Source organism: Elaeis guineensis, chromosome 12 (assembly GCF_000442705.2).
Source record: "Elaeis guineensis isolate ETL-2024a chromosome 12, EG11, whole genome shotgun sequence".
Taxonomy (NCBI): domain Eukaryota; kingdom Viridiplantae; phylum Streptophyta; class Magnoliopsida; order Arecales; family Arecaceae; genus Elaeis; species Elaeis guineensis.
The window spans coordinates 15,018,448-15,032,494 of NC_026004.2; positions in this window are offsets into that span (position 1 = coordinate 15,018,448).

Consider the following 14,047-nt stretch of genomic DNA (forward strand, 5'->3'; position numbering starts at 1 on the left):
TTCCGACTTTGGCTGGAAACAAAGGGCGGATGGTCCAACTTGCCAATATTTTTTGCTCCGATCTACGTCAGTGCCATTGAAGGGGGACATCTTTTTGGGAATTACCTTTTGAAAAATGTTTTCAGATCCCAATAGTACTGTGCCAGAAAATATCGTACCATGTTGCATGATATTTTATACCATAATTATTTGCTGACGCTATAAATCACATCAATTCTCTCATACCATGAGGCATGCTAATAATGCAATATTTTTAGTTTGCTAACATTGGGACATGTATCAATTTGTAATGGTAAGTATAAATAATAGTTTCAGGATTTTTTTTTTTTCTGAATCTAGTTGAGTTAAAAATATCCAGAACTGACCGACAAGTTGGATGATAGGTTATATGGTAGATATTGCATGTCTTGGATGAATTTGATTTTTTTTTTTTGATATATTTTTTTATTTCAAGGATTATCACTATATTTTCTTAGAGTGAATAATGTTAAACCAAAAATAATAAAAAAATTAAAATATCTTATTATATATAGATATTAATTTAAAAATTATTGGATAAAAGTTATAAATCATTACTAGACTATACATCATAAGCATTGCAATATAGAATATCAACTAGAGCTTACCATCCTCGCAAGATGTTGCCAAAACCCTACTGCAAATAATCAGACTAGATTAATTGGATGAACTTTGGAGCATATAAAAAGGATCACTTAGAATTAACCAATCTCATCTTTCTGGTAGAGAAGGGTTGTCCAAGTTTGTCCTCATTAATAGGTTATAAAATAATATAATAGTTTTCATTAAAAAATAGCAATACCTCTTTAGTTGTTTGCTAGATTCATAATGTTATTTATACCAAAAGAGTCCAAACCTTTAAGTTGGATGGCAAAATGTAAAATGGAGAATATAGGTACTTTTATTTGGATGGGTGTAATCTGTTGTTCTCTTTATGGTTTTGTTTTCCTAACTTCAAAGATTGTCTTTACTCAATATGAATAGTAGATTGTACAAAAATAAAAAAAAAATAAAAATTAATTTTACAACATCTTATTATGTAAATTTTAATTTTAGTTGGTTGAAGAGGCCTATGAACCACTATTAGACCATGCATCATCAACCCTAAGTCATAAGACAATAACCAATTCTCATAAAGTTAAAAAGAAAAAGAAGCTCACCTCATTACCCAAACATTGCCAACACCCTTAGATTATATTTTGATCGTGGATGGTAAACCTAGATTAATTATCTAGATTAAATGGATTAATTTTAAAGCAAATTGAAGGGACAACTCTGAGTTAACCAATTCTAGCTTTTTGATGGAATATTTTATTTATCCATGTTGATCAAAATAAATGGAGAAAAGAAGGCATCAAGGTATTACCTGTATGTTAGTTTTATCTATAACCATCTTCTTTACTCATTTGACCTTTTCAACTCATATACAAATAGTTATTTGTCAAATAAAGAATATTATAGTTTTTTTTTTTTCTTTTATACTAACTCTCACAATATGTTTACATCTTGATTGAGACACCAATTTCTATGAAAATCAAGCAATTGATATATGCATACACACACGCTTCGTATACATCCTTCTTATATATGTAGGCCAATATGCACCAACATATTTTCAGAGAGCAAGTATAGAATACGAATACATTAAATCAGTCAAAATTAAGATCACGGAGGGATCAAAATTTAGATCCTTAGCGTCTAACATCCAATAACTTCAACAACTCAATTACTTGACACCCTAAAATCAATGCATAAAAAAGTTATTAAATTTAATTTTAATTTATCAGTCAATACTTAATATATTAGTTGTTTTAAAATTATTTAACCTTTGTCCTTTGATATTGATGGCGACATCCAAGTATTCTAGCTCATCAGCCTAATTGCCCGCTAAAACTATGGATGCACACCAAGAGCTTCGGGCAGACAAACCATCGTCCAAATTATTGAAAGCTTGAAAGCGAAAGAAGTGACATCAGGGGAAAGTTTGGATCCGATATTTTGCCATCTCAGATCCTCTGCACATTGGAATCTCGTGACTGCCGCAAACGTATACTAATAATCCAAGTTGTTGGAACATCGGAATCTCATGACTAAAATATTATTATAGCTCAGATCGGTGGCGTCCTCGTAATTTTATCCAATCCAGGCCTCAATACTGACCTCCGCGACCGAAACAAACTGCGGAAATCCCGGTTTCCCTAACCAGCGCGACTCAGTTACGTCACTCTACTTCCCACCGGCTACCGCCGGCTTCATCGCCGTACGATCCTGGAAATTTGCCGGTCGGTTTTTCTTCCCTCCCGCACTCCGGGTGACGTCGTCGTCCTCTCGGTGAGTGTGGATTTTGTCACGTTGTTTCTGGACACGGTTTTCCCACGATGGGTGGGTCCCGTGCTGACTCACGTGTGGCGACACGCAATCATAGCGTACAGGTTAAAATACATGCAGAAGCGACTCAAGCACCCACGAAAACACCTACCGAGGCAAGCGGGCACCCAAAAGCCACCCCAAGTGGTTATACGAAACCTCAACATCCTTCTACCAAAAAAAAAAAAAAAACTCAACATCAATTTTGATCATGGATAGTATTCCGATGGCCGCCGCACATGGAATCAGAATTTTTAGTACGACTATTCTAATAATAAAACTAAATCAAACCATTCAATTAATATTTTAATTATTTAATATAAAAAATAGTAGACAAAATATAAAAAATGATATATAACACTAATTTCATAAATATATTTGAAAAATTGCAAAAAAAAATTGATTAAGCAAATTTAATTAGATTATTACATATTTGCCTTTATCAACGGCGATAAAAATAATTTAGAGAATAATATTAAATATTGTACTATATTTATATCGATATGATTATGCTAGTAAGGATAATTTATGCTTATTTGAAAAATAAAATATAAATAATTTAATAAAATCATGGTTGTCATTAATAAAAATTGAATTGTGAGAAATAAAAATGGTGCTTAATAAAAGATATTGATGCAAAAAATGGTGGTATACAAAGCAAAAGTGATATGAAAATGCATGTGAAGCATATATAAAAATCATGAAAAAAAATATCTATAAGAATTTAGGTGAACTTGCACTAATTTTTTAAGTAAGGATTAAATTGATCATGCTATAAATCACTTCATGAACATTGATAACATTTTTATTTTGTTAGTATTTACTCTTTTTCTATAAAAAAAAAATAAAATCAATCATTTATCCTAACTATATATCTTGCCGCTATCTGAAAAAATTAAATGTCCTCCTCTTTTTAACTCATTTATTAGGAGTCTAATTTATAATTTTTTTTTTCTAGGCTCGAATCTTTGGGCAAATTTTTTCGAGAAAGAAGTATTAATTTTTTAATTTTATTTTTCAAAATATTCTACTTGAGTGATAAAACAAGTATGAGATAATTGTCAGCATAACTAGAACTAAATTATTTTACAAAAAAGTTATTTTGATAACTATAAAAATTTGATTTTTTTTCAGCAAAATCATCTAGATATATTTTTAAAAAACAATTGCCTCGGGCTTCCCTTTGCAGCAACTTCATCATTTTGTACTATAGTGGTATAATGATTGAAATGATCAAACTATGAGATGGTCAGATCACTAGTCACATCAGCACTATGAAAGTTAGCGGAATGATTCCTTTTGAAAGCCCATGGTATGTCATTTCATTGAAGAGACGTACCAATTAAATCTCGTGAAACCAAAAAGCTGGTACAACGCACTAGAATAAAAAAATAAAATAAGGGAAATGATCAAAGGAGTAAGGACAAGAGTTACCGAACCCATGTTCCCCTCGAATCTCTAATTTAGGAATTCAAAAATTCTAATTTTAAGATTTTTAATTTATTTATTTTTAACATCTTTCGTTCTCCGAAAGTAGTGTCAGGAAAATCGTTAGTAGGACAGGCAAGTAATCTCGAGATTGAAAAAAATAAAAAATAAAAAATAAAGACAAAAAAAATATATAAACTCTCATAAATTGGTCCAATCCCCATGAAATACACCATTTTCCTTGCGACGATATTGGATCAAGTCCAAGGATGGGAATGCCTTGTGCTACTCAAAATATTCTCTCAAATTTTGAAAAAAAAAAAATATTTATGCAACTTGGATTTCTGTACCAGTTTGATATGGGAACAATACGGATAGAGTTGCAAATGGATTCTTTTACTCATTTCAATCTTACAACCGTTGAAAATTGTTACGGCCAATCGCCTCATCCGATCATCGAAGAACGTGCACCTGCAAAAATGAGAAGTTCACACTGACCGGAGGCGGCTCCGATGGGAGACCCTCCGACGATCAAGTCAGAGAGATGACTGGGCAACAGTGAAATAAAGACAGAGAGCTCGATCGAGGGAGAGAGAGAGAGAGGAGCGAGCCTGTGGTTTTGGAGTCGAGAAATGGGAGGGGGAGCGGATCCCTTGCACTGTTGCCTTCCCCGAGTTATATAGTGGAGCACGGTATAGCGCCGTCATTAATGGCGCAGACAAATGAGGAACTGTCAACTCACTGTAGACTGTCAGAGTCGCCGTGAAAGTGTCATGTCGCCGTGGGACTGTCAAATCGTCAGGGTTGACAATGCCCTCGGCGAGACAATGTCCCTAGATGGCCGCGCCGCACGCGGCTGTCAGGACTGACAAGCTCCGGCGGCTGTACGTCGATCGGAGGAGTCGACCGACCCTAGGTCGGTGGCTAGCTGAGTGGCGTCGGACCCCTCCGTTGGTCGGCGAGTCTTACGCGAATCGGCCATCAGACCTCCGGGTTCAGTCGGTCGGGAAGGGTATGCCTGACATATCATTAGTCGGTGATGGGCCGTCAATTGGCCGGTGATGGCGCCCGTCAGTCGGTCGCTCCGGCCGTCAGTCGGTCGGTCGGTCCCCTCCGACCGTCGGTCGGTCGGTCGGTCGGTCGGTGGGTATTTCCCAACAGTTGCCCCCCTCCACTCCTGAGTCAGACGGTGAGCTGGCCGATGCTTTTATTTGGGCAGCAACCATGGGCGAACAGGAGTGGATTCGTCGCATGCCAGATTCCGACCGTACCGCGGGTTGATCCGATGTCAGGCGTCTCATAAATGCCAAGCGATTCGCCGGCGTCAGACGTATAGTCGGTATCAGATGTCACGTCGACGTCAGGTATCAGACGTCGCGTCTTGTCATCGTCAGACGTCACGTCGGGTGCCGGACGATGCGGTGTCAGATGACCGGATTCCAGGCGCCGATTCTGGGAGCGCGGGGCGCTGTCAGGCATCCCATCAGAAACGCGAATCGGCGCGGGCGCATTAATGCGGAACCGCGGCCCCGCTTGCTGCGTGTCGAAGGTGGTTGGCCGGCGCCCCCCGCATTTAATATGGGCGGTGCGGCCGTCCTGGGATGGGGCGCGCCGAATCCTCAGGCCACCCGGAAGCCGCCACGTGTCGCTCATCCGCGAAGCCTCGGTCGGTGCGGAGACATCTCGACCGTCAGACGGCCCTATATATATAGGACCATCCGAACCCAAGACCTCACTATTGCCATTTTGCTGCCGAAATTCTGTCCGGGCGATTTCTCAGTCGTCGCGGGCAGAGCTTTCCTGCTTCCAGACGAGTTTCTTCCGGTTCGTGGTCTTCCTTTCATCCTCTTCTTCTTCTTCTTCGCCTCTCCTTCTTTCTCTTCGCTTCTCCTTCTTTTTGTTCGGTTCCGGTGTAATGGCCGGGAATCCGACTCGGGGAGCTCGGTCGGGAAATCCGACTGACGACTCCCGGTCGACTCCGGAAGTTGAGGTTTCCTCGCTTTCGGGGCCGAATGTTGATCGGCTTCGGGAGCAGTATTGCATCCCGGAGCAGTTTCAACTATCCGCCCCAGGGCCGGCGGTCGGGTTAACAGCCCTCCGCCCGGTCAGCTGGCGTTGTACGTCGAAGACCTTCGCACGGGTCTTCGGCTCTCGATTCCGGAGTTCGTCCGGAATCTGTTGAACTATTACGGACTCTGTCCGGTGCAACTAGCGCCGAACTCCGTCCGTCTCATAATTAGCTTTGCGCTGTTGTGTCAGCTCTTGCCGACCAACCCTCGTATTTCGCTCTTCCGGGCCTTCTTTGTGCTCCGACCCCACCCTAAAGCCCGAGGGTGGTGGCTCTTCAACCCCCGGAAGGGCCTTTCCTTCATCACTGGTCTTCCATCGTCCATTCATGGGTGGAAGAACCAGTTTTTCTTTGTTTCTTCTCCATCCTCTTGGGGCTTTCCTTCCCACTGGGGCGTGCCCCGAACTGAAGCCAATGACAACAGCCGGGTGGAGGCAGACGACCGGGAGGACTTCCACCGACTAAAAGATATGTCGGTCCCGAAGCAGAGGGAGCTTGTTACCGAACAAGCTCTCTATGACGCCGACTTGAGCTTGGTCCCCCGACTAGGTATCGCCCGATCCCCCAGTCTCCTTTTCATTCGGCCCTTGATCCGGTTCTTTAATTAACACTTTTGTCGGTATCGCAGGGACACCTCCAAGAATGCGGCCGACTGACGCCGAGATTCGGCAATTTGCGACAAGGAAGAGGCCAGCATCGGGGGCCGGACCTTCGCGCCCTCCGAAGAGGCCTGCTCCAGCGGTGCCGATCGTCGAAGCGTCGGTGACCGACCAATCGGAGCCCGTTATAGCGCTCGCGGCTCCGGCAGCGCGTGCGGAGGAGAGGCCGGTGGAAGAAGCGACCGAAGGAACGTCGGCTGCCTCACCGGCAGCGGTGGAGCCGGATGACGTTCGGGAAACCGAACATCATCCGGCGGCGTCTGTGGCCGCAACGGGGGGTGCTGGTTCTACTTCGAGCATCCCCTCGCTGCCGGTTCCGTCGGTCGGGGCAGCCGATCGAGGGAAAGCCCCGATGGACCCCGCGGACGAAACGAGGTCGGGGAGCCGCTCTGTGCCGCCCAGCGCACAGTTCCCCGAAGGGGCGTCGGCGTTGGCCGACCACAACCTGGTGAGGAGGTTGTGCCAGGGGATCCTCCTCCCGGCCGACGTGGAGTCGCTGAGGTCTCGGCAAGTGACCGAGATGCTGTCCAAGTTCTACCCGACCATGATCGAGGTAAGCTTTGTATTGCCTTCTTTCTCCTTAGAATTTTTCTCACCATGAGTTCCTGACGAAGCGCTTGCAACGGCAGCTGATCTACACAATGTCGGAGCTCGAGGCCGGATACCGGAGGTTCGAAAACGTCCGGGCGGCCTGGAAGGAGAGGTCGACGGCGGCCGAAGCTGAGAAGGCAATGCTGGTCGACCACCTACAGCAGTCGGCCGATCGGGAGGCCAAGTTGGTAGACGAGGTCTCCCAGCTCGGGTCCGAGCTAAGGTCGGCCAAGAAGGAGGCCCGACACAAGGGCCGGGCCGTGCGTCGTCTGCGGCACGAGCGGGACGGCGTTGCCGCCGAACTCCAAGGTGAGCGCGAGCAGCTTCGGGTCAGCCTGGAGAAGCTTGCCAAGGCTGAGGAGGAGCTTTCGATCGCCTAGGCCGATGCCGACATAGCGAAGGCGGAGGCGGAGTCGGCGAAGGACGCGCTCGGCCGGGCGGAAGAAGAGGCAAGGTCGACGGAGGAGTCGGCCAGTCGGGCGGTTGAGGACTTCCGGGCCTCCGACCAGTATCGGGAGGAGATGCTCGAGTCGGGCTTCGCCTCGTACCGGGTGGGGTACGAGGACGGTCGGGATGCGGTCCGGGCCTTGTACCCGGAGCTGGACCTCAGCAGCATCGTCCCACTGGGGGCCGAGGAGGAAGCCACCGAGGAGATGGCCGACCAGCCATCGGGAGGTGTCGTCGCTGTGGAGGAAGCTGTCCCGGAGCTAGTGGCACCGACTGTCAGTCCCCCACCGACCGAAGGTCCAGTTTCAACCGTCGACCCGACGTCGATCGTGGCCGACACACCGGTCATCCCCGATCTTCCGTCGGTCGAGGAGATCGACTCAGAAGGGTGATCGGGCCTTGCCGACTTTCTTTTGTTTTTTCTATTTTTGAAATACTTGTAATCGGGCTTCGACCTGACTTTGTAAACCTTCTTTCAACTTTGAATGAAAACTTCTTCCACTTTTTCCTTTGTCGGTTTCTTTCAAATGTATGGTCGAATGCCTTCGTGAGTCACTAACTTATGTAAGTCGCTAACTCACATAAGTCGGTAGGACGTTCGGTAACTCGTGCCGCTACGAAGGTGGGATAAGTCCCGACTTTGGATCGGCTTCTGATAGTCGAGGTCGTCAGTCGGGCGCGTCTGTTGAGTCGGGAGCCGACCGAACGTGGCAAAGGTTCGGTAGTCGGGTCTCCACTGACGCGTTCAGTCGAATGTCGTCCGGCGCATTCAGTCAGAGAAATGACGACAAGTCGGATCCCGATGCACTTGCGTCGGGTATTCATGCTGCGTCCTTTGATATATGGTGGTAAGCCAAATATCGTCCGACCGATCGTGGCTCGGTCGGCAAGTCGTGGATGCGACTAAGGTCGCGTTATGCGATAGACGGTGGTAAGCCGAATATCCTTCGACCGGCCGTAGCCTAATCGGAAATCGCGATGCCAGTCGCGTAGGCATTTCGCCCCTCTTTGGTCGGGGCCCGATCGGCTTGTTAGCCGACGGTTTGGCCCGAAAGTTCGACCGTAGAAGGAGTGTCAACTCCCATCAATGTAGATGCATCGGTCCTCGCAAGAGTCCGATGTGTCGTCAAAGGTCGAAGGAGTGTAACTCCCATCCACATGGGTGCATCGGTCCTTGTAAGGGTCCGATGTATCGTCGACCGTCGAAGGGGTGTCAACTCCCGTTCATCTGAGTGCATCGATCCTTGTAAGGGTCCGACGCGTTACCGTCGATAAGGTCGTCGGTTCCAGGTGGACACTAAGTCCACGTTGGTATGTCGGGGCTTGACCTTGGTGAGCACCGATCATTAGTCGAAGAGTTAAAATTCTGAGATTTCAAACCGAATTTGTATTCCGACTGGACAATTACAAAGTTCACGGGTAATACAACTTCAAGTTGTCAGCGTTCCAAGTTCGGAGAATGGGTTTCCCCTCAAGGGTCTCCAGTCGGTAGGCTCTTGGACCATAGGTGTCTGCTACCTTGTAGGGCCCCTCCCAGTTTGGAGCCAACTTCCCTTGGTCCAGGGGCTTCGACACTTTCGCCTTCCTCAAGACCAAGTCGCCAGGCCTGAAGAGCTTCGGTCTGACCTTGGTGTTGTAATACCGAGCGACTTTCTGTCGGTACGAAGCCATGCGAATTTGAGCCTCGTCTCATAGTTCGGAGAGGAGGTCTAGGTCGGTCCTCCGACATTCGGAGTTGTCCGGCTCTTGATACCGCTCGACTCTTGAAGATGGCAGTCCAATCTCGAGCGGGATCATGGCCTCCATTTCATAGGCCAAACTGAAAGGCGACTCTCCGGTCGGAACGTGGGGGGTCGTTCGGTAAGCCCACAGAACGGAGCCCAGCTCGTCGACCCAGAGGCCTTTGGCTTCGTTTAGTTGGGTCTTGAGTCCGTGGAGCAAGGTCCGGTTGGTCACCTCGACCTCGCCGTTGGACTGTGGGTGCCCGACTGAAGTCAGTCGGTGCTTGATGTGGAACCTGGCACAGAAGTCTCTGAAGTCCTGGTTGTCGAATTGCCGTCCATTGTCGGTGATGATCGTATGCGGCAATCCAAACCTGAAGATGATGGACTTCTGGATAAAGTCCTCCATCTTCCGCTCGGTAATCTGCGTCAGGGGCTCAGCCTCCACCCATTTGGTGAAGTAGTCGATGGCGACGACTATGAACTTCCTCTGACCCGACGCTGGTGGAAAAGGACCGAGAATGTCGACCCCCCACTGGGCGAAGGGCCATGGAGCGACAATAGGAGCAATTTGGCTGGCCGGTTGGTGTTGAATGTTGGCGTACTTTTGACATGGCTCGCACCTCCGGACCAACTCGACCGCGTCCTTCTTCATGGTAGGCCAGTAATAGCCCTGTCGCAGGACTTTGTAGGTCAGAGACTTGCCCCCCAAGTGGTTCCCGCAAATTCCTTCGTGCACCTCTCGGAGAGCGTAGTCGGCGTCGGTCGGTCCCAGGCACCTAAGCAAGGGAAGGAAGAACGACCTCTTGTAGAGTCGGCCATCCATGATTACATATTGAGAGGCCGACCATTGGAGTCGCTTGGCCTCCGCGGGGTCCTCGGAACCGATCCCGTCGGTCAGATACCGAACGATCGGGTCCATCCAACTTGGTTCGGCCGTTAGCTGCTGTACTTCTTTGATCCGATCGATGCTCGGCTGCTCGAGGTTCTCCACGAACGTCCGACCCAAGGAGTCGAAAGCCGAAGTTGCCAGTCTGGAGAGTGCGTCGGCACGGGCGTTCTCCGACCTAGGGATGTGGAAAATTTCAAAATACCTGAGGCGTGCCACGAGGTCCTTCACTTTCTGAAGGTATTGGACCATGGTCGAATCTCGCGCCTCGAATTCGCCCTTGACCTGCCCCACGATCAGCTGAGAGTCGGAGAAAGCCCGGAGGCTGTCGACGTCCAGTTCTTTCGCCATTTTCAAGCCAGCGAGGAGTGCCTCGTATTCGGCTTGGTTGTTGGAGGCCTTGAAGTTGAACCGGAGGGCGTACTCGGTGACCACCCCATCCGAATTTGTGAGCAGGAGCCCAGCCCCGCTTCCCTGAGCGTTTGAAGCTCCGTCGATGTGGAGCACCCAGGTGGAGATCGGGTCTGGCTCGGAGACCGCGTCTCGTCCCGGGTCTTCAGCTCCCGACCCTTGGTCGGTTGTCGGGCACTCGACGATGAAGTCGGCCAAGACCTGAGCCTTCAAGGCAGGCCTTGGTCGGTACTGAATGTCGAACTCGCTGAGCTTCATCGCCCACTTCGTGAGTCATCCGGATGTGTCCGGTCGGTGCAGTATCGCCTCAGGGGCTGGTTGGTGAGCACCACTATGGCATGAGCCTGGAAGTATGGACGGAGTCGTTGCGCGGAGACGGTCAGGGTGAAGATCATCTTTTCCGTCTCCGAATACCTTGCTTCGGCGCCGTGGAGCACCTTGCTGGTGTAGTAGATAGGCTGATGGGTTCGGCACTCATTTTCTCGGACGAGCACCGAACTGATCGCCTCAGAAGATGTGGCCAAGTAGAGATACAAGGTTTCTCCGACCTGCAGCTTTACGAGCAGCGACGGGGAAGCTAAGTACTTTTTCAGGTCTTCGAAGGCCTGTTGGCACTCATCCGACCAAGAAAAACTGTTTGCGTGGCGCAAAGTTTTGAAAAATGGGAGGCACCTTTCAGCTGATCGAGAAATGAATCGGTTGAGAGCGACGATTTTCCGTTCAGCTGTTGGACCTCCTTCTTGGTGTTCGGATGACGCATGTCGAGGATTGCCTTTATTTTCTCAGGGTTGGCCTCAATCCCTCTCTGGGAAACGAGGAATCCGAGGAACTTCCCTGAGGTCACCCCAAAAGCGCACTTAGTCGGGTTGAGCTTCATTCGGTGTCGTCGTAGGGTGCGGAAGGTTTCCTCAAGATCCTGAACATGATCCGGGATCTGCGCGCTCTTCACCAGCATGTCGTCCACGTACACCTCCATGTTGCGCCCGATCTGGTCTTTGAAGACCTTATTGACAAGTCGCTGGTAGGTGGCGCCGGCGTTCTTCAGTCCGAAGGGCATCACCCGATAACAGTAGAGGCCCTTGGGGGTCACGAACGCGGTATGCTCCTCATCTTCAGGCGCCATCCGGATCTGGTTGTATCCGGCGAAGGCATCCATGAAGCTGAGCAGTCAGAATCCGGACGTCGCGTCCACCAGCTGGTCAATCTTGGGAAGTGGGAAGCTATTTTTGGGCAGGCTCGGTTGAGGTCGGTATAGTCGATGCAGATCCTCCACTTCCCGTTGGCTTTTTTGACCATGACAATATTGGCGAGCCAATCGGGATACGTGGATTCTTGGATGAAGCTCGCTTCGAGTAGCTTGTCCACTTCTTCGTCGATGGCCCTCTGCCTCTCCAGAGCGAAGGACCTTTTCTTCTGCCTCACCGGTCTCATCGTCGGGTCGATGTTGAGTCGGTGGGTTATTGTTTCTGGGGGATGCCCGACATATCTGCCGCGGACCAAGCAAATATGTCGGCATTGGCCGTCAGCAGCTCCGTCAGTCGTCGTCGTTCGGGGTCGGGCAGTTGAGACCCGACCCAAATCTCCCGATCCGGATTTTCTGCTATCGGGATCGACACGAGCTGCTCAGCCGGCGAACCTCGCTCTTCCTCCTCCCGTTGGTCCAGCTTGTCGATTGTCAGGGAGCCCTTCGACTCGTCATTTTGAACGGAGATCTGGAAGCACGTCGAGCGAGCTTTTTGATCCCCGCGCATCTCCCCGATTCTGTTTTTGGTCGGAAACCGAACGAGGAGATGGTACGTCGAGACGATCGCTTTGAGGACGTTCAGTCCGGGTCGTCCGAGGATGGCGTTGTAGGCCGAAGGAACTTGGACGACCGCGAAGGTCAAGTGGACCGTGCTTTGCCGTGGTTCGGTGCCGGCCGTCACGGGCAGGGTAATTTCCCCCTCTGTCGTGACAGCGTCTCCGGCAAAGCCGATCAGGGGCATGGAGACCCTCTTAAGTCAGTCGATTGACAGTCGCATCTGGGAGAAGGTCAAGTAAAACAAAACATTCGTGAACTTCCATTATCAACAAAATTATTTTACATCATAATTTGCTATTGTTGTCGACACAACAACAGCATCTCGTGGAGAGTTGGATGCCCCGAACGTCATCCTCCGTGAAGGTGATTGCGTCGTCCGGGCCATGGCTTTTTCATCGGCTCGTCTCCCGCAGTCGTCCCCGGGCCCAGCCGCTTGGAGATCATGTTGATGACTCCGGCCGTCGGCTGATTGGTCGCCGCTTCTTCAGTCGGCTGGGGTCGTCGATCGGCAACTGGTTGGGTCGGCGGACCCTTCCGAAATTTGCCGAGATACCCCCGGCGGATGAGAGCTTCGATCTCATCCTTCAGCTGGATGCACTGCTCGGTGTTGTGGCCGTGGCCTCGGTGAAATCGGCAGTACTTCCGACGGTCGAGGCCTTTTGCCTTCAGAGGCGGAGGCCGTCGCAGGTATTCTTCCCCCTCGATCTCCATTAGAATCTGTGCACGAGGGCGGAGAGAGGAGTGTAGGAGTCATACCTGGGGCGTGCCGGCCTCGGAGTCTGTTGCCGGGGTGACTTTTGGATTCGTCGGGGTGGCGAGACCCGACTATCGGTCGGGGGCCTGCTGGTTCGGCGGGTTCCCGACCTTTCCTCCGCTTCTCTTTCGGGCCTCTGGGCTCGGCCAAGCGTCGGTCGGATGCTCCTTCGCGCGCATATACTTGTATGCGCGCTCCAGTAGCTCGGCGTATGTCCGGGGGAGGGTCTTGTCCAGAGAGTAGGTGAATCGGGACGCCCTCAGGCCCCGCTTCATGGCTGAGATAGCCATGTCTTCGTTGAGGTCCCGGACCTCAAGCGTGGCCGTGTTGAATCGCGCCACGAAGTGTCGGAGCGTCTCATTTTCCCCCTGCTTGAGGGAGAAAAGGCTGTCCGACGTTCGCGGCGGCTTTCCTGGTGCTGAAATGGGCCACGAACGAGTGCTCGAGCTGCCCGAAGGAGTGGATACTTCCGATCGGAGACGGAGTACCAGGCCCTGGCAGCCTTGCGGAGTGTAGCGGGGAAGCCGATGCAAAAAAGAGCGTCGGTTGCCCCTTGGATCGTCATGAGAGCTTTGTAGCTCTCAAGGTGGTCGATCGGGTCGGTGGAGCCGTCGTAAGGCTCCACGTGCGGCATCTTGAACCGATTGGAATCGGTTCGTCGAGAACTAGTCGGGAGAGAGGTTGGGCGGTCTGGAAGTCGACGTCGTTCGAAGACTTCTGGCCGTCCATCTGCAACTGCGCGAGCCGGCGGTCGATCTCCTCGAATCGGCGCTCGTAGTCATCCTCTCGTCGGTGCTCGTGGTGGAGACCCCAGGAGTGGAGTCTCCAGAAGATTCTGAAGGGGAGGCGGACGGCGTGCGCGGTCGCTTCTCCTTCCTTGCCCGTTCCAGCAG